Genomic DNA, 21,878 nt, shown 5'->3' with positions numbered 1-21,878 from the left:
AAAGTGGACACTGCAATTTTTAGAAGCAGTTCCAGGGGGAAGAAAAGAAAGTACAGTTTTAGAGGTAAGTACCATACTTACAGTTCCAGTCTCCGGGGGTTAGGATTTCCTTTGGTCGGCGTTCAAGTTCCGTTCAGGTGCAGAGGTCAAAGTGGGGCCCAAATAACATAAGCGCCTATGGAGACTAGGGGTGCTGCGGTTCCAGTCTGCTAGCAGGTAAGTACCTGCGTCCTCGGGGAGCAGACCAGGGGGGTTTTGTAGAGCACTGGGGGGGATCACAAACAGGCACACAAAATACACCCTCAGCGGCACAGGGGCAGCCGGGTGCAATGTGCAAAGTAGGTGTTGGGTTTTACGTTGGTTTCAATGGAGGGACCCGGGGGTCACTCTGGCGATGCAGGCAGGGCACAGGGGGGCTTCTCGGGCCAGCCACCAACTGGGCAAAGATGAGGGCCACCTGCTGGTCACTCCTGCACCAGTAGTTGGTTCCTCTCGGGTTTGGGGGCTGTCTATGCCCTGGAGACTGAACTTGTAAGTGCTTTACCTACCTCCTAAACTAACTTGTACTTACCTCCCCCAGGAACTGTTGATTTTTGCAGTGTCCCCTTTTAAAATAGCTTATTGCCATTTTTGGCAAAACTGTGTACCTTACTGTTTTCATTCAAAGTTCTATATTTACCTATGCCAAGTACCTTATAATTTATGTGCTTACTTGAATTTTGAATCTTGTGGTTCTAAAATAAGTTAAGAAAATTATATTTTTCTATATAAAAACCTATTGGCCTGGAGTTAAGTGTTTGAGTGTGTGTTCTCATTTATTGCCTGTGTGTGTACAACAAATGCTTAACATTACCCTCTGAGAAGCCTACTGCTCGACCACACTACCACAAATAGAGCATTAGTATTATCTCTTATTGTCACTATCAACCTCTAAGGGGAACCCTTGGACTCTGTGCACAATATCTCTCACTTTGAGATAGTATATACAGAGCCAACTTCCTACAGGTCTTATTACTTTCAATGCATGCCATATTCATTTCACCTCATGTCATATCAGGTTAAGTCATATCTATTTTAATGCATATCATAGTCCTTTAAAAAGTGCTTATATTCATTTCTATACATGTCATAGTCAATTCAGTTTATAACACATTGATTTCAACGTGGGCCATATTCATTTTAATGCATGTCATACTCATTTTAGCATAAATCATATTTATTTTTGCAATTGGCATAGTTATTTTAAAGTGTTTCATACAAAGTCAATACATCTCATTTTCATGTCAACACATGCCAAACTAACTTCAAAGCATGTTATTTTACCTCTGAATGCGTTCAGTATTGATTTTAATGCATATCACATTAAATTAATTGTAATACTTGCATACTTATTTCAGTGAATTTAATCTACATTTGAATATGTGTCATATTAGTTTCAAAGTGGCTTATATTAATTTTAACTGGTATCATGTTAATATTCATGTTTGTTATAACAATTTTAAAGGGTGTCCTATTGATTTCAGTATGGTCATTCTCTTTAGTGTGGGTCATATTAATTTCAACAACAGAGCTATTTTTTTCAATAAGTGTAATCTTCATTTCACGGCATGTCATATGTTTTCAACATGTACTATATAAATTTCAAAATCCAATATATTTATTTTAATGTGTCATATTAATGTTTTCAAGGTTATATTCATTTTAGCGGATCATATTAATTCAAACAAGTGTCATATTTATCTTAATACATGTCCATCACTCGGCAAATAACATAGGCCGTGATTTAGAGTTTGGTGGAGGGGTTACTACGACACAAACATGATAAATATCCTGGCCGCCGTATTACAAGTTCCATAGGCTATAATGTAATTGTGATACGACGGACAGGATATCCATCACATTTGTGACGCAGTAACTCCCTACGCCAAACTCTAAATTAAGACCATCATCTTTTTCATGCAAATCAACTGCATTTCAGTGCTTGCTATATTCTTTTCAGTGTGGGCCACATTCATTTCAGTATGGTTGACATATATTTTAGTATATGTTTTATTCAATTTACCATAGGTGCTATTCATATCATTCACTAAGTAATGTATACATTCTGCTATGCATCTTGTTTTGCTACATAGTATATTGAGCCCTCTATGAATCATATTGGTATTGAAATATGTTATATTCATTCGGGGATGTGTTATATTATTTTTGTTATGCGCTAGGCATTTCAGGGGGTGGCATGTTTGTACAGTTGTACTATTGACATGAACAGCCTACCATAGTTTTCCATGCTAAGATAATTAGTACCTGTTTTTCAGAACAAAAAGTTTCCTAACATTCTTCAACAATGCCTTTGAACATATGGCAACCACTTCTAGAGAAAATAAATCATACATAGGACCTTTTTGTGGCTCATTCTCCATCTGAAAACCATCAAGGTTATCTGGGGGTGTTGCAGCTTCTCCGACATCTCTAGTTCTAGCACCATCAGAAGGGTGCGCCCACTTCTTCTAGGTCTTCTGTGATGAGAGTGGGGAACCACAGAACCTAACACAGTAGTCGCCCAGTTACTGAGCTACTTCCTTGTAGGGGCCTGGGCTATCATTCTGTGCTATTGGTTCCTCAAATTTAAGGGCATTTGAAGGCGCAAGGGGCGAGCTCACTGTTGTAGAAAGACATTCTTTTATGCTTTGACTTCAGATCAGTGACCACAACTCTTATAGTTCCACTACTTCCTCTTTAAATATATAGCAATGAATTCTTGAACAAATAAATAAATACACACCTATGAAACAGCTAACCAGCCAGACCTCCAAAACAGTCAGCCTTGCGCAAAAGCATTAGGGCATATATAATTATATCACTGTGCAAGAGGTCTGAGCCAAGGGACTGAGGTTTGGCAATAAGGAAAGTTTGCAGATGCATTTGACAGTTGCTGAGTTGTACATACCATATGGTCTATTAAATGATTATAGAACTTGGACCCTGGCCCTCAATAGTGAGACAGTTTGAAAATAAAAAATAGATAGCCTGTACATTTTTAAATATGTTTGTATATGCTCGTCACAGAAATTGAAATAATAATTGTATTATTTATGATATGTACCCATTCTTAAAGACGTTTTAAGGCATAGACAAAGTAGGCAATTCCAAGGGGCCCCCTGGGAAATTAAACTTTCCCTATATTTGACCTCTCAATCCATCACTAGATTTGTAGAGTGCTTCTTGTCACCTATGAGGGTAATCAGGAGCTGGCAGGGTCCAGTTCATTAGCCAAAAGGTCTTCAGGGACTATCGGAACTCTGTAAAAGATGGAAAGGTCCAGAGATGAAAGGGTAGCTTGTGCCATGTCCTCGCTACTGGGTAGGAGAAGGAGTGACCTCCGCATCTGCTACATCAGATGGAGGGGGTGAGGCTTAGAGAATGGGGAGCCGAACTGAGGTGTTTGGTGGGCTAATGAAAGTTCAGGTGGTGGTTCAAGGAGGCAGTGGGCAGTTGTGTGAAGCCTCGTATGCATGAGTCAGGAGCTTGAGCTGGCATTGTTTCTGCACAGGGAACCAGCGGAATTCCCTAAGGTAGGGGGTTATGTGGGTTCATCTAGGGAGCTCCAGGGCGACTCTGGCTGCAGCGATCTGTAGTCGTCGAAGGTGAACTGCGATCCCTGCGTAGAGTGTTGCTGTGGTCCAGTCAGCTGGAGATTAGGGCGTGGATAATGTTGTGTCCCGAGCTTTGGGGTAACCATTTGAATATCTTACAAAACATGCGGATTGTGAAGAAGCAGGAGGAGGAGATGGAGTTGACCTGAGTTGGCATGGTTAGCTTGATGTCCAGAATGATACCTAGATTCCTAGCGTAATCAATGGGGATAGGAGTAGGTCTGAGTTCTGAGAGCCACCAGGATGCCTATGTTGTGCAGCCTTGTGATGAGTGTGTGGTGGGAGACTGTATTGAGGGCTGCCAAGAGGTATAGGAGGATGAGAGCAGCAGTCTTTCCTCAGTCGAGTAGGGCTCGTAAGTCGTCGGTAGCTGCAATGAGGGCTGTCTTTGTGCTGTGTTTGCTGTAGAATCTGGATTAAGAGGAATCGAGTAGGAGGTTCCATTCCAGATGTGAGGACAGTTGTTGGCTAATTGCTTATTCTAATACTTTGGCCAGAAGCAAAGTGATTGGTTGGTAGTTTTTGAGTTCGCAGGGGTCTGCCAATGGTTTCTTTATTAGGGCATTGACGTCTGCGTCTTTCAAGCTCTCGGGTGGCCATGGCAATCTAGATGTTGAACAAGGTGGTGAGTATGTGGCCTGGGGTGAAGATGGGAGGGCATTGGTTGGTCGGGCCCCTAAGTGGACCGAGTTTATGATTTAGGCGGTGTCCTGTGGGGCGAGCTGGCTCCATTCGGTTAGTTGGATATCTGTGGTGTTAGCAGGGTCATTGTGTTGCTTGAAGAAGTTGTTGGCCTTCGGCTGGGGTTTGAGGTTTCTGTAGATGTTGGCGATCTTGCTGTGGAAGATGTTTGCAAGGTTGTCACAGTGTTCCTGTGAGGGAGTAATGTCGTTTGTTGCAGCTGAAGGGTTGGAGAATTCTTTGATGATGTTGAAGATTACTTTGCTGTTACTGGAGCTTGATTCGATGCATGAAGGCGAAGGCATTTTTCTTTGATTTTGTCAACTGTCTGTGGTAGAGGTTGAGGGCTGTCTTGAAAGCAGTCTTGTCGGTCGTGTCCTTGCTGGCGGGCTATCTCCTTTCCAGTTGTTCCCACTGCTGTTTAGCATTTCTGGGGTCTTCTGTGTACCAGATAGCCTGCTTGGTGGACCTCCTTTGGGTGTTATTGCCAATGAGAGCAACACTGTTGGCGCAGTTGGTGATCCAATTGTTGAAGTTTCTGACGTTCTGGTCTGGTTGGGTAGTGTTGAGGGAATTGATCTATGTGTCCTTTGAGACTTTGCTCCAGCTGCGGTGGGGTGCGTTGGGCAGAATGGGGTAGAGGTCCGTGTGCTGGTGATGTTGAAGTGGATGATGGAGTGGTCAGTCCTGGTGAGTACCGTAGTGTGGCTGTACCTCATGAGGTCACTGGAGGTAATGATGAAGTCTAGCTTGTGGCCTGCGGTGTGCGTGGGGTCATGGATGAGTTGGGTGAGACTGATGTTGCTCATGCTGTCGAGGAGGTTGGTAGTGTTGAAATCATTGTGTTTATCAAGGTGGAAGTTGAGGTCACCGAGGGAAATGTAGTTGTTGGAGTTTATGGTGAGGAGAAGGAAGAAGTTGGTGATGAAGTTGTGGAAGGCTAGATATGATCCTGGAGGAAAGGAGGTGAGGGTGGCCCTGATGGTGGTTTTGCTGTCTGGAGTTAGAAGTTGTGGTATTCCATGGCTGGGGTGATGTCATCATTTGTGTTGGTGCATTGGATAGATTCCTTGTCTTTGATGGATTGTTGATGCAGTTGCTGTGCGTAATCTTGTATTCTTTGGGTATTGTGGTTGCGATGTCGGGTGCAGAAGTGGGGTTGAGCTAGATTTCAGTGAAGAAGAGGACATCGGATGTGGGGGTGGAGATGAGGTCCCAAATATCTGTGGTTTACATAGTTAGCATGTGTTGATAAGGTCACATGCGAGGTGGTGTTTTTGTTCAGGTGGTGTCCATGGTGTGTTCAGGGCGGGGGTGGTCAGTGGGTTGGTGTGGTGCTGTGGTAGGTGAAGTGGCAGTGGGAGCAGGTGAAAGGTCCTATCATGGAGCGTGGGTTGGCATGGTCGCAGTGCTTGTTGTGGTGTCTGGAGTCGATGGTGTATAGCTCAGTGATGGTGTATCTGCAGGAGGAGGGAAGGCCAGGGGTCATGGTGCTGGGCATGGTCCTAGCCCAGATGGGCACAGATGAGCTTGCCTTTGGCGCATCTTTGGCACACCAGCGGTATGGTCGCGCTGCAGCCTGCATTAACCCCTTCGCTGCCAGGCCTTTTCCCCCTCCTGTGCCGAGCCTTTTTTTGGCTATTTGGAGCAGTTCGCGCTTAGGCCCTCATAACTTTTTGTTCACGTAAGCTACCCATGTCAAATTTGCGTCCTTTTTTTCCAACATCCTAGGGATTCTAGAGGTACCCAGACTTTGTGGGTTCCCCAGAAGGAGGCCAAGAAATTAGCCAAAAAACAGTGAAAATTTCGTTTTTTTTTAAAAAATTGGAAAAATGGGCTGCAGAAGAAGGCTTGTGGTTTTTTCCCTGAAAAGGGCATCAACAAAGGGTTTGCGGTGATAAAATCACCAGCTTTCAGGAACAGGCAGACTTGAATCAGAAAACCCAATTTTTCAACACAATTTTGGCATTTTACTGGGACATACCCCATTTTTACGATTGTTTGTGCTTTCAGCCTCCTTCCAGTCAGTGACAGAAATGGGCATGAAACCAATGCTGGATCCCAGAAACCGCAACATTTCTGAAAAGTAGACAAAATTCTGAATTCAGCAAGGGGTAATTTGTGTAGATCCTACAAGGGTTTCCTACAGAAAATAACAACTGAAAAAGAAAAATATTGAAATTGAGGTGAAAAAAACATCCATTTTTCTCTAAGTTTTACTCTGTAATTTTTTCCTGCAATGTCAGATTTTCGAAAGCAATATACCGTTACGTCTGCTGGACTCTTCTGGTTGCGGGGATATATAGGGCTTGTAGGTTCATCAAGAACTCTAGGTACCCAGAGCCAATAAATGACCTGCACCCTGCAGTGGGTTTTCATTCTATGCCGGGTATACAGCAATTCATTTGCTGAAATATAAAGAGTAAAAAATAGCTATCAAGAAAACCTTTGTATTTCCAAAATGGGCACAAGATAAGGTGTTGAGAAGCAGTGGTTATTTGCACATCTCTGAATTCCAGGGTGCCCATACTAGCATGTGAATTACAGGGCATTTCTCAAATAGATGTCTTTTTTACACACTGTCTTACATTTGGAAGGGAAAAATGTAGAGAAAGACAAGGGGCAATAACACTTGTTTTGCTATTCTATGTTCCCCCAAGTCTCCCGATAAAAATGATACCTCACTTGTGTGGGTAGGCCTAGCGCCCGCGACAGGATACGCCCCAAAACACAACGTGGACACATCACAGAAAACAGACCTGTTTTTAGTAAAGTGCCTACCTGTAGATTTTGGCCTGTAGCTCAGCCGCCACCTAGGGAAACCTACCAAACCTGTGCATTTCTGAAAACTAGAGACCTAGGGGAATCCAAGATGGGGTGACTTGTGTGGCTGGGACCAGGTTCTGTTACCCAGAATCTTTTGCAAACCTCAAAATTTGGCTAAAAAAACACATGTTCCTCACATTTCTGTGGCAGAAAGTTCTGGAATCTGAGAGGAGCCACACATTTCCTTCCACCCAGCGTTCCCCCACGTCTCCCGATAAAAATGATACCTCACTTGTGTGGGTAGGCCTAGCGCCCGCGACAGGAAACGCCCCAAAGCGCAACTTGGACACATCACAGAAAACAGACCTGTTTTTAGCAAAGTGCCTACCTGTAGATTTTGGCCTGTAGCTCAGCCGCCACCTAGGGAAACCTACCAAACCTGTGCATTTCTGAAAACTAGAGACCTAGGGGAATCCAAGATGGGGTGACTTGTGTGGCTGGGACCAGGTTCTGTTACCCAGAATCCTTTGCAAACCTCAAAATGTGGCTAAAAAAACACATGTTCCTCACATTTCTGTGGCAGAAAGTTCTGGAATCTGAGAGGAGCCACAAATTTCCTTCCACCCAGCGTTCCCCCACGTCTCCCGATAAAAATGATACCTCACTTGTGTGGGTAGGCGTAGCGCCCGCGACAGGAAACGCCCCAAAGCGCAACGTGGACACATCACAGAAAACAGACCTGTTTTTAGCAAAGTGCCTACCTGTGGATTTTGGCCTGTAGCTCAGCCGCCACCTAGGGAAACCTACCAAACCTGTGCATTTCTGAAAACTAGAGACCTAGGGGAATCCAAGATGGGGTGACTTGTGTGGCTGGGACCAGGTTCTGTTACCCAGAATCCTTTGCAAACCTCAAAATTTGGCTAAAATAACACGTTCCTCACATTTCTGTGGCAGAAAGTTCTGGAATCTGAGAGGAGCCACAAATTTCCTTCCACCCAGCGTTCCCCCACGTCTCCCGATAAAAATGATACCTCACTTGTGTGGGTAGGCCTAGCGCCCACGACAGGAAACGCCCCAAAGCGCAACGTGGACACAACCAAATTTTTGAAGGAAAACAGAGGTGTTTTTTGCAAAGTGCCTACCTGTAGATTTTGGCCTGTAGCTCAGCCGCCACCTAGGGAAACCTACCAAACCTGTGCATTTCTGAAAACTAGAGACCTGGGGGAATCCAAGATGGGGTGACTTGTGTGTCTGGGACCAGGTTCTGTTACCCAGAATCCTTTGCAAACCTCAAAATGTGGCTAAAAAAACACATGTTCCTCACATTTCTGTGGCAGAAAGTTCTGGAATCTGAGAGGAGCCACAAATTTCCTTCCACCCAGCGTTCCCCCATGTCTCCCGATAAAAATGATACCTCACTTGTGTGGGTAGGCCTAGCGCCCGCGACAGGAAACGCCCCAAAGCGCAACGTGGACACATCACAGAAAATAGACCTGTTTTTAGCAAAGTGCCTACCTGTGGATTTTGGCCTGTAGCTCAGCCGCCACCTAGGGAAACCTACCAAACCTGTGCATGTCTGAAAACTAGAGACCTAGGGGAATCCAAGATGGGGTGACTTGTGTGGCTGGGACCAGGTTCTGTTACCCAGAATCCTTTGCAAACCTCAAAATTTGGCTAAAAAAACACATGTTCCTCACATTTCTGTGGCAGAAAGTTCTGGAATCTGAGAGGAGCCACAAATTTCCTTCCACCCAGCGTTCCCCCACGTCTCCCGATAAAAATGATACCTCACTTGTGTGGGTAGGCCTAGCTCCCACGACAGGAAACGCCCCAAAGCGCAACGTGGACACAACCACATTTTTGAAGGAAAACAGAGGTGTTTTTTGCAAAGTGCCTACCTGTAGATTTTGGCCTATAGCTCAGCCGCCACCTAGGGAAACCTACCAAACCTGTGCATTTCTGAAAACTAGAGACCTAGGGGAATCCAAGATGGGGTGACTTGTGTGGCTGGGACCAGGTTCTGTTACCCAGAATCCTTTGCAAACCTCAAAATTTGGCTAAAAAAACACATGTTCCTCACATTTATGTGGCAGAAAGTTCTGGAATCTGAGAGGAGCCACAAATTTCCTTCCACCCAGCGTTCCCCCACGTCTCCCGATAAAAATGATACCTCACTTGTGTGGGTAGGCCTAGCGCCCACGACAGGAAACGCCCCAAAGCGCAACGTGGACACAACCAAATTTTTGAAGGAAAACAGAGGTGTTTTTTGCAAAGTGCCTACCTGTAGATTTTGGCCTGTAGCTCAGCCGCCACCTAGGGAAACCTACCAAACCTGTGCATTTCTGAAAACTAGAGACCTAGGGGAATCCAAGATGGGGTGACTTGTGTGGCTCGGACCAGGTTCTGTTACCCAGAATCCTTTGCAAACCTCAAAATTTGGCTAAAAAAAACACATGTTCCTCACATTTCTGTGGCAGAAAGTTCTACAATCTGAGAGGAGCCACCAATTTCCTTCCATCCAGCGTTCCCCCATGTCGTCCCGATAAAAATGATACCTCACTTGTGTGGGTAGGCCTAGCACTCGCGACAGGAAATGGCCCAAAACACAACGTGGACACATCACATTTTTTCATAGAAAACAGTGCCTACGTGTGGATTTTGGCCTCTAGCTCAGCCGGCACCTGGGGAAACCTAGCAAACCAGCGCATTTTTGAAAACTAGAGACCTAGGGGAATCCAAGATGGGGTGATTTGGGGGGCTCTGACCAGGCTCTGTTACCCAGAATCCTTTACAAACATCAAAATCTGGCCAAAAAACACTTTTTCCTCTCATTTCGGTGACAGAAAGTTCTGGAATCTGAGAGGAGCCACAAATTTCCTTCCACCCAGCGTTCCCCTAAGTCTCTCCATAAAAATGGTACCTCACTTGTGTGGGTAGGCCTAGCGCCCACGAAAGGAAATGGCCCAAAACACAACATGGACACAACATATTTTTTCACAGAAAACAGAGGTGTTTTTTGCAAAGTGCCTACATGTGGATTTTGGCCTCTAGCTCAGCCGGCCCCAGGGGGGGGGAATGCCCTAAAATAAATTTGACCCCCCACCCCCCCAAATCCCCCCTGCCCAGGTGCGACCCTTGCCTACGGGGTCGCTACCCCTGCGTGACATTGGCGCCAAAAAACAAATTCCCGGTGCCTAGTGGTTTCTGCCCCCTTGGGGGCAGATTGACCTAAAATCGACAAATCTGCCCCCAAAGGGGGCAGAAATGCTCTAAATACAGTTTGCCCCCCAGGGAAGCGACCCTTGTCTGATGGGTCGCTCCCCATCTCTAAAAAAAACAAACAAACAAAAAAAAAAAAAAATACATTTGCCCTGGCGCCTAGAGGTTTTTGCCCCCCCTGGGGCAGATCGGCCTAATAATAGGCCGATCTGCCCCCAGGGGGGGGCAGAAATGGCCTAAAATAAATAGATTCCTGGTGCCTAGTGGTTTCTGCCCCCCTTGGGGGCAGATTGACCTAAAATCGGCCGATCTGCCCCCAAAGCGGGCAGAAATGGCCTAAATACATTTTGCCCCTCCAGGGGAGCGACCCTTGTCCAAGGGGGTCGCTCCCCATCTGTAAAACAGAAAAACAAAAAAATCCCTGGTGCCTAGTGGTTTCTGCCCCCCTTGGGGGCAGATCAGCTGAATCAAAATAGGCTGATCTACCCCCCCCAGGGGGGCAAAAATGGCCTAAAATAATCCCCCCCCCCAGGGAGAGACCCTTGCCTAAGGGGTCGCTCCCCTTGCGTGAAATTCACGCAAAAAAAAAACTCCCTGGTGTCTAATGGTTTCTGCCCCCCTTGGGGGCAGATTGGCCTCATCAAAATAGGCCAATCTGCCCCCAAGGGGGGCAGAAATGGCCTAAATATAATTTGCCCCCTAGGGGAGCGACCCTTGCCTAAGGGGTCGCTCCCCACCTTCCAGCACGATGGGGGAGACCCTGTGACTAATCAGCGCGCGCTCGCGCGCTGACGTCACAGGGGGGAATTGGGGGGGGTCGGGGTGGGAGGGGAAGGGCTTCCCCTTCCATCCCTGACTTGGGGGGGTGGGGGGGAACCCCACAGAGGGAGCGAGAGCGCTCCCTCTGGGCTCTGTGCACAGGACGTAATGGTTACGTCCTGGGCACAGCAGCACTGTGCCGCAGGACGTAACCACTACGTCCTGGGCACAGAAGGGGTTAAGAAGGTTCTGGGATTGGCAGAGCTTCTGTTAGTGGGAGGATCAGTGAGCAGGAAAACCTAGGTGGGAAACCCAGGCAGCGGTAGTGTCACTTATTCAAATGGTGGCAACTGGATCATGCTGGAACAAGCAGGAACTGAAGGCCACAGCCAAGTGTCAGACTAGGTGCCCAGGTGCTTACTAGTGCGGCTGCGCTGCAGCCTGCATTAAGTAGGTCCTGGAGTGGGCGGGACTTCATTTGGCGGGAAGAACGGTGATTGGGAAAACCCAGAGTGCGGGTTGTCACTTGGTGAAATGGTGGCAAGTTGATCAAGCTGAACCAACAGGATCTGGAGGCTACAAGCAGTGGCAGCCTAGGTGCCCAGATGCCTACTAGTGCAGTCATACTGCATCCTGCTTTAAGTAGGTCTTGGGGTGGTTAGGGCTTCTGCTGGTGGAAAGAACAGTGAGTGGGAAAACCCAGACGGGAAAACCCAGGCAGCAGTGGTGTCACTTGGTCAAATGGCAGCAACTGGATCAAGCTGGAACAAGCAGGAACTGGAGGCTAAAGGCAAGTGCCAGGCTAGGTGCCCAGGAGACTGCCACTTTACTGTACCTCTGTCTATTCTATTTCTCTATCTGTACTTCTAACTGGGTCTTTCAAACCAGGGTCATCTTAAGGAATTTTGGAAAACCGGGCAAGACATATTTCAATAGTTTTTGTGTGACTGTGTTAAAATGTAATAAGTAATTTAGCATTGTTGGCATCATCTGGGCTTGAAATGGGCAATAAAATTCAAATTTGTTCCATACCGGGGCTCCCAAAATATCTTTTGCCTGGAGCCACCAAAATCTTTTAGATGACACTACCTATACTCTGCCCGTCCAAAACATCTTTACAATCAATATTAACACACTGCATCATTCAACTGTTTCAGGACATGCTGCTTTACAAAAACAAAAGGTGGTTATGGTTATATCTATGTATTTGTATTTCTATAGCACAAATCTAGCTGCATGCAATGGAGCGCTGCACATAACAGATTTGGGAGAACTTTTCAGGGTCATGTAAGAAGGGGCTTTCTTCTGGTTAGGACCAGGGACAGGCAGGAGTTTAGTGGTCTTTATCAGTGACAAATGTGGGGCATTGTTAGCTTTTCTGGATGGTTCTCAGAGTCAGGAGAAGTGCTGAGCTCCTTAACTATGATGGACGAGGTGCATTATGAATAAATGCTTTTTCAGTTCTTCTCATTGGTAGCATGGTCAGGGGGAGTGCAGCATTCTCTATCTATGGTGAAATGAGAGGCTCCTGTTTCAGGTCCTGTGGTGTGAGGTGGTGCTGTGTGTGTTATATATGCAAAAACAGCAGATGACGGACGGAATGCAGAGCAAATCAAACATTCACCCCCAGTCATAGATCTGGGTTTAATCCATCAGTTTTTTTGCTTGCCATGCCTTTCCAGTTTAGACCCAGCCATATGCAAATCAGTCTTGACCCTGTTCCCCATGGGAACAGTCCAGCCCGAACTGCCAGGCTAGGTCCTCCCTGGACCAGAAACAAGCATCCTTGGACCGGTTTCAGGGTATCACCCTTCATCAGCCAGGCTTGCTTGAATCTGGTGGCATAACAAGGACGGGATCCACGTCTAGGCATACGCTTCCCACTTGGGGCAACAAATGTGTTTGTTTGTGTGTGTTATATGTGGCACAGGAGGTGGTCCTAGAAGAGGGGAGTATTCAGCTCCTGCAGGTGGTCTGGGGTCAGTAGGAGTATGGGGATCATCATTTAAGGTAAAAGTGCTTCTAGAACGGATGTGTTTTCACTTCTTCTGATTGGTCTCAGGGCCTTGTGGAAAACAGTGTTCTCTTTTTGTGGCATTTGAAGTGGTCCCTGACGAGAGAAGTTTTCAGCTCCTCTGATTGGTCCCAGATTAAGAGGCAGCTTGGTTCCTCTGGAAGCACTGAATACGTTTCTGTGGTGGATGAGGTGGTCCTTGAAGAGGGCAGTTTTTAGGTCTTGTAGCTGGGTCCAGGGACAGCAGAGTATTCCTTATCTAGGGTGATTGAGATTATATGGTTGGTCCCAGCCAGATGGTGTGATGTGCCATGAACTTTACCTATGGCAGATGAGGTGGTCCTGGAGATAAGAAGATTTCAGCTTCTCCGGTTGGTCCTAGGAATAGGAGGAACTCAGGGCCATGTTTTACACTTATCCTTACTTATTGTCGGGTGCGCCGCACATCCTATGTGGCACACCTGGCTGTGCAGTCCCCTTAAGGGGTTCAGCGCATAGCCTTTAATGTTGCGTGCTTCACAGGGACGCTTGCTCTTTGTAGTGCATCCTTTCTCCTGCTCTTACCTGTTGTAACCTGTCGGAGTTGGCATCTCGGTTGTCCCGCAGCTTTCCTTCTGCCTTCCGCTTATTCCTCGTCTGGGTCCTCGTCGTACTTGTGGAGGTAAATCCAGTTTCAAGGTGACATATTGATAATTGGATAAGGGCCAAAGTAACATGATTCAAGTTTCTGTGGCCTTTTCAACTTGAGGTGTCTTATTGGGCTTCCTGCTTTCCCGGAATCCTCCCTCCTGACTTTCCTGTGACCTGTAAAACAGAAAAACACAAAGGAACATTATTAAAGCGGCAACCTCTTCAGTGTGGGTAACATAATTTCAAATTGTGATTAAGCACTTACAGAAACTTATCTGATTGTTTTTCCTTTCTGGTAGATTTTTTTAAGTCAGCCATCTTTGTTTATTTATAAAACAAAATAAGGACAAAATACTTTTTATTATTTTCCTAAAAGTGTGATGAATGTGCGTAGGAAAGTGCCATTGTTGGCATGGTTGCCTCCCACTTTTTGCCTGATATTGGTGATAACTTGACTGAGAGTGTGCTGCGATCCTGCTACCAGGCCTCATCACCAGTGTTCTTTCCCAAAACTGTACCATTGTTTTCCACAATTGGAACACCCTTGGCACACAGATAAGTCCCTTGTAAAAGGCACCCCTGGTACCAAGGGCCCTGTGGCCAGGGAAGGTCCCCAGGGGCTGCAGCATGTATTATACCACTCCGGGGGACCCCTCAGCTAGCACATGCACACTGCCCCTGAAGCCTGTGTGTGCTGGTGGGGAGAAAAAGGCAAAGTCGACATGGCACCTCCCTCAGGCATGGCTAAGTCACCCCTCTAGCGGGCCTTACAGCCCTAAGGCAGCGTGCACTATACCACAGGTGAGGGTATAGCTGCATGAGCAATATGCCCCTATAGTGTCTAGGTCCATTCTTGGACATTTAAGTGCAGTGTGGCCATATTAAGTATATGGTCGGGGAGTTTGTCATTACGAACTCCACAGCTCCATAAGGGCTTCATTGAAGTCTGGGAAGCTTGGTATCAAACTTCTCAGCACCATAACCCCACACTGATGCCAGTGTTGGATTTATTGAAAAATGCACTCAGAGGACATCTGGGAGATGCCCCCTGTATTGTACCCAATCCTTTGTTGCAGGACTGACTAGTGTGTGCCAACCTGCCTCTAAAAGACAAGTTTCTGACCCCATGGGGTGAGAGCCTTTATGCTCTCGGAGGACAGAAACAAAGCCTGTCCTGGGAGGAGGTGATTCACACCTCCCCCTGCAGGAACTGTAACACCTGCCGGTGAGCTTCAAAGGCTCAAGCCTGGTGTTACAGCGCCCCAGGGCACTCCAGCTAGTGGAGATGCCCACCCCCCCGGACACAACCCCCACTTTTGGTGGCAAGTCCAGAGGAGATAATGAAAAAAACAAGGAGGAGTCACCCTCCAGCCAGGACAGCCCCTGAGGTGACCCCTTCCTTAGAATATCCTCCATTGTGGTTTGGAGGACAGGGCTCAATAGGGTTAGGTCTGTGTCCCCCTCCCCAGAGGGAGTGTACACCGGAAGGGTGTAGCCATTGGCTACTGCCCTCTGACCCCTGTAATGCCCCTAAATCAAGGATTTAAGGATTCTCCTGAAACTTGCTCATCAGATTCCTGGCGACCTCACAAGAAGACAGAAGAAAAGAAGAAGGACTGCTAAGCTGACCCCCAGCAGGGAAGACTGAAGAAACAAACTGACTTGACCCCAGCTCTACCAGCTTGTCTCCAGCTTCAAAAACCCTGCAGAAAGAAGGCGACACATCCTGCAGGTCCAGCAACCTCTGAAAATCCCCCAGAGGAATGCACCTCCACCCAGGACAGGCTTTGTTCCTGGTCACAGAGTGCAGAAAGGCACTCATCCCATGTGGCCAGAAACTAATCTGGGAGTGGCAGGCTGGAAGAGACCAGTCAGCCTAGCACTAGCAGATGGGCAGGCATGCAGGGGGCATCTCTAAGTTGCCCTCTGAGTGCATTTCTCAATAAATCTCACACTGGCATCAGTGTGGATGTATTGCACTGAGAAACGTAATACCAAACTTCCCAGTATTCAATGTAGCCATTATGGAACTGTGGCGTTTGTGTTTGACAAACTCCCATACCATATACTCGTTATGGCTACTCTGCACTTACAATGTCTATGAATTGGCTTAGACACTGTATTGTCATTTTGCTCATACAGCTATGCCCTCACCTGTGGTATAGTGTACCCTGCCTTAGGGCTGTAAGGCCTGCTAGAGGGGTAACTTACCTATGCCACAGGTAGTGGGTTGTGGGCATGGCACCCTGAGGGGAGTGCCATGTTGACTTCGTTTTTTTCTCCCCACCAGCACATACAAGCTGTGAGGCAGTGTGCATGTGCTGAGTGAGGGTCCCCAGGGTGGCATAATACATGCTGCAGCCCTTAGAGACCTTCCCTGGCCACAGGGCCCTTGGTACCAGGGGTACCATTTACAAAGGACTTATCTGTGTGCCAGGGCTGTGCTAATTGTGGAGACAAAGGTACAGTTTTAGGGAAAGAACACTGGTGCTGGGGCCTGGTTAGCAGGGTCCCAGCACACTTTCAATTATAACTAGCATCAACAAAAGGCAAAAAGTTAGGGGGTAACCATGTCAACAGTGGCATTTTCCTACAAGACCTCATTGCAAAAATTTGACATGCCGTAAAATGAATTTGTCCCATACTGAAATGAACATTACATTTGTTTAAACTGTTGCAATTTTTTAAGTCAATATAACATACATTGAAATTAATATGAGGGGTTGAAATAAATATGACGTTAAAATGAATATGGCACCTATGGAAATGTATATGCCTATTTCAAAATTAATATAATGTGTGTTAAAATTAATAAGACAATCCCTGAAGATAATATGAAACCAGGTGTGATAAATGTAACATGCAGCAAAATGAATAAGGCACACTTTGCAATAAATATGGCCCATGATCAAATGCATATGGGTTAAAATCATGATGACATACTTTGAAATGAACATGACATGTTGAAATGTACATTTCATGTGCTAAAATGCTTTGGACTATGACCAAATGGGGATGCATTAAAATTATGAAGGCATACTTTGAAATTAATGTGACATGTTGCTATTTATATTCCATGCGGTAAAATGGTTATGACACTCCTTGAAATTAATGCAACATGCACTGAATGAAGAATAAAGCATTTTACAATTCAACATGGGCATGCAGCATGACGAGGTGGTGCAAGGGCTTGCACTATGAGGACTTTGGGGGCACAGAGACATATTATTGCCCTCATTACAAGCACTGTGTAGCAATATTAATGCTTGGTTTCACATTGTGTTACCACTCACCCCAACTACAAGAAATGCTAGTTCGCATTACAAGTTGCAGATGAAGCTTCCAGACACATGGAAATACCACTAAAAGGTTTCACCTGCTCAGAGCTGATGAAATATCATGGTAAATGATAAACATGTATCCAGAAATAAGATTTCAAAGCCAAATGTGCAAAAATTGTTACACATATTTATGCTGACAAGAAAGATAAACATCCCCATAAAACATGTCTCTGGGAAGATGAACATCACAAATCGTGACCTCACGAACTAAAGACCTGAAATGAAATTGTGTCCTGTTAAGAAACGTGTGAACATATAGTCAAACAAATCTAATAACTACACTGGGTCTGTGACCCTGGCAACCACAATCTGCCTCCCACTTGCAACTATCACTTCTCAGGACAGCGCATCCTACCTCCACCTCAACCAATTCAATTAAAGAAACTCATAAATATACAATCTGTACCCCAGTTTCTAACTACCACCTTAGCCCCAACTATCTAACAAACCAAGCTGAAAATAAGGATTACTTTCTGGACTTCTTGGCTGGGGTCTGACTAGCCGAAGACAGGTCTACAGTTCCTTTAGGCCTGACAGGTGAGGCTTAATGGGAGGCTTGTGAGGCGAGACGAGGGAGTGCTGCTGATCTGGTTCAGGTCTTGGTCAGGTGGACTCCAGGGAACATCTGTACTTCAAGTGTCGGTGATACATTATCTTTATTTGTTAGCTTCATTGCCAGTGTGTAGCTAAGCCATCTGACTACATCTCTGAGTCACCTGAGCACCATACTGTACATATCCATCATTCCTGAAGGAAGCTTCAAATAGTACATCTCCTCACAGCCATTTTAAGGATTTTCACTCCATTTAAGTCCTTCGCTCGGTACAGCCATCTGTTCCTGCAAAAATGTTATGTTATGTTATGTTATTTGGATTTGTATAGCGCTTGAACTACCCGGAGGCCTCACAGCACTTGCAAAAACCTAAAACAAAAACATCCAGCCTGAACACTAATTGAAGATTAAATCCTAAAATGCCAGGTCTTTAAGGCCTTACGAAAGGGTAATTCAAGGTTCATTGCTCTTATGCCAATCGGTAACGAGTTCCACACCTTTGCTCCTTTATACGCCAGAGAATGCCATCTGTTTACCATGGCCTCTGACAGCATTAGAAGATTCGCTATCAACATGCATGAACTGCAGGTTATGAAAGAGAAGCCCCACTTCATGGGCCATTTTCTCTAAAGGTCCAAGGCCCAAGTGGGAAGAAAGATCTCACAGCAGATACGCCAGATGTTGAACGTAGTCTCCTGTCACATCTGGACAATGAAAGATTGCCAGAAGCGATTCTAAGATCTCGAACCTTGGGAGTCTTGCAACTGAGGGGCGGGCTTCCGCAGAGCTGAGCTTGACTTCCTGGGAGAAGCAGGTCCACAGCATAATAATCCTAACCAGTGTAGGAATACAGGGTGGGTTAGAAGCAAGCGAAATTGGCGGTATATGTGAGTGCCAAACCCAGATGAATGAGTAGCCATAGAGGGCTGAGGCCCACATGTAGGGGTAACCTAAGCAATGTGATTGCATGGTGTTCAAGTAGTGGCTTTTGGAATAGATATACAATTGAATGCACGTGTGCTCAGGGTTTTAATTGTTAACACTAATGTGTTTATGTCATTATTAAAGGCTGTCACAATCTGGGGGGAGAGTGAAAATGTTCCTCCAGTGTTTGGAAAGGTTCCCACTTGCTTTAAGCAGGTAGAAGACTTTAAAGGAATGTCCTCAATTCCATCCAATATTCCCACATTTTGTGTTAAAAAATTAACTGTTTTATTTTTGCATGTGATTTAACTGCATGTTGTGTTTTACCTGGATTTAGTGCACTGTAATTCCATACCTGGTGAAGTGAGGTTGTAGGAAAGTGAACCTTTTTTAAGGTTATCCCCCGCTCTTTTCCTGGCATCGGATGTAATTTCGGCTGAAAGTGCACTGGGTTCCTGCTAACCAGGCCCAAGTGCCAGATCTCTTTCCCCAAAACTGCACAGTTGTTTCCCAAGTCGGCAAAACCTTTAGCACCCTCTGTAAGTCCCCAGTAAATGGTATCCCTGGTAGCGACGACCTGCGGTACTAAAGAGGGTCCTTAAGGGCTGCAGCATGAATAATGCCACTCTAAGGGACCCCTCACTAATCACATCACAGGCTGCCATAGCAGGCTGTGTGTCTTGGTGCAGACAAAAGTGAAAACACAACATGACTGTGAGAAAGTAACCTCTTTCTAGCCTTGTTACCCCCGCTTTTGGCCTGTTTGTGAGTATATGTCAGGGTGTTTTCACTGTCTCACTGGAATACTGCTAGCCAGGGCCCGATGCTCATAGTGAAAAACCTATGTTGTAAGTGTGGTTGTTATGTGTCACTGGGATCCTGCTAGCCAGGACCCCAGTGCTCATAAGTTTGTGACCTATATGTATGTGTTCCCTGTGTGATGCCTAACTGTCTCACTGAGGCTCTGCTAACCAGAACCTCAGTGGTTATGCTCTCTCTGCTTTCTAGATTTGTCACTAACAGGCTAGTGACTAAATTTACCAATTCACATTGGCATACTGGTACACCCATATAATTCCCTAGTATATGGTACTGAGGTACCCAGGGTATTGGGGATCCAGGAGATCCCTATGGGCTGCAGCATTTCTTTTGCCACCCATAGGGAGCTCTGACAATTCTTCCACAGGCCATCCATTGCAGCCTGCGTGAAATAACGTCCACGTTATTTCACAGCCATTTACCACTGCACTTAAGTAACTTATAAGTCACCTATATGTCTAACCTTCACTTGGTGAAGGTTGGGTGCAAAGTTACTTAGTGTGTGGGCACCCTGGCACTAGCCAAGGCGCCCTCACATTGTTCAGGGCAAATTCCCCCGACTTTGTGAGTGCGGGGACACCATTACACGTGTGCACTACATATAGGTCAATACCTATACTGTATGTAGCGCCACAATGGTAACTCCGAACATGGCCATGTAACATGTCTAGGTTCATGGAATTGTCACCCCAATACCATTCTGGTATTGGGGGGACAATTCCATGTATCCCCGGGTCTCTAGCACAGAACCCGGGTGCTGCCAAACTGCCTTTCCGGGGTCTCCACTGCAGCTGCTGCTGCTGCCAACCCATCAGACAGGTTTCTGCCCCCTTGGGCCTGGGCAGCCTGGTCCCAGGAAGGCAGAACAAAGGATTTCCTCTGAGAGAGGGTGTTACACCCTCTCCCTTTGGAAATAGGTGTGAAGGGCTGGGGGGAAGTAGCCTCCCCCAGCCTCTGGAAATGCTTTGATGGGCACAGATGGTGCCCATCTCTGCATAAGCCAGTCTACACCGGTTCAGGGATCCCCCAGCCCTGCTCTGGCGCGAAACTGGATAAAGGAAAGGGGAGTGACAGCTCCCCTGACCAGTACCTCCCAGGGGAGGTGCCCAGAGCTCCTCCAGTGTGTCCCAGACCTCAGCCATCTTGGATTCAGAGGTGTTGGGGCACAATGGACAGCTCTGAGTGGCCAGTGCCATCAGGTGATGTCAGAGACCCCTCCTGATAGGTGCTTACCTCTCTCAGTAGCGAAGCCTCCTTTTTCAGTAGCCAAACCTCCTTTTTGGGCTGTTTAGGGTCTCTCCTCTGGGCTATTCCTCCGATAACGAATGCAAGAGCTCACCAGAGTTCCTCTGCACTTCCCTCTTCGACTTCTGCCAAGGGTCGACCGCTGACTGCTCCAGGACGCCTGCAAAACCGCAACAAAGTAGTAAGACGAGTACCAGCAACATTGTAGCACCTCATCCTGCCGGCTTTCTCGACTGTTTCCTGGTGGTGCAGGCTCTGAGGGCTGCCTGCCTTCACCCTGCACTGGAAGCCAAGAAGAAATCTCCCGTGGGTTGACGGAATCTTCCCCCTGCCAACGCAGGCACCAAACTTCTGCATCACCTGTCCTCTGGGTCACCTCTCATCCTGACGAGCATGCTCCCTGGAACACAGGAGCTGGGTCCAAGTGTCTCCCACAGTCGAGTGGCCCTTATATCCAAATTTGGTAGAGGTAAGTTCTTGCCTCCCCACGCCAGACAGTAATCCTGTGTACTGCGTGATCTGCAGCTGCTCTGGCTTCTGTGCACTTTTCCAAGGATTCCTTTGTGCACAGCCTAGCCTGGGTCCCCAGCACTCCGTCCTGCATTGCCCAACTCACTGAGTTGGACTCTGATGTCGTGGGACCCTCCTTTGTGACTCTGAGTCGACCACTGTCCTCAGATCTTCTAAGCACCTGTTCTGGTACTTCTGCTGGTGCTGCCTGCTTCTGTGGGGGCTCTCTCAGTTGCTGAGCACCCCCTCTGTCTCCTCCTCCAAGGGGCGACATCCTGGTCCTTCCTGGGCCCCAGCAGCACCCAAAATCCTCAGCTTGCAGCTAGCAAGGCTTGTTTGTGGTATTTCTGTGTGGAAACACTTCTGCATCCTCCAGCCCGCTGTGGGGCATCTTCTGACCGAAGGAGAGGTTCCTGGCACCTTCTGTTGTTGCAGAATCTTTGGCTTCTTCCACCTGGAGGCAGCCCTTTTGCCCCTTCATCCGGGGTTTAGTGGGCTCCTGCCCCCTGGACACTGCGTGACTCTTGGACTTGGTCCCCTTCCTTTACAGGTCCTCAGGTCCAGGAATCCATCTTCAGTGTTTTGCTGGTGGTTGTGGTTCTTGCAGAATCCCCTATCTCGACTATACTGTCTTTCTGGGGTAGTAGGGTAACTTTACTCCTACTTTTCAGGGTCTTGGGGTGGGGTATTTTGGACACCCTTGCTGTTTTCTTACAGTCCCAGCGACCCTCAACAACCTACCGTAGGCCTGGGGTATTTTTGTG

The sequence above is a fragment of the Pleurodeles waltl genome, chromosome 2_1 (genome assembly GCF_031143425.1).
Source record: "Pleurodeles waltl isolate 20211129_DDA chromosome 2_1, aPleWal1.hap1.20221129, whole genome shotgun sequence".
NCBI lineage: Eukaryota > Metazoa > Chordata > Amphibia > Caudata > Salamandridae > Pleurodeles > Pleurodeles waltl.
The sequence above is the reverse complement of the archived record's forward strand: the minus strand, read 5'-3'. Positions refer to the sequence as shown.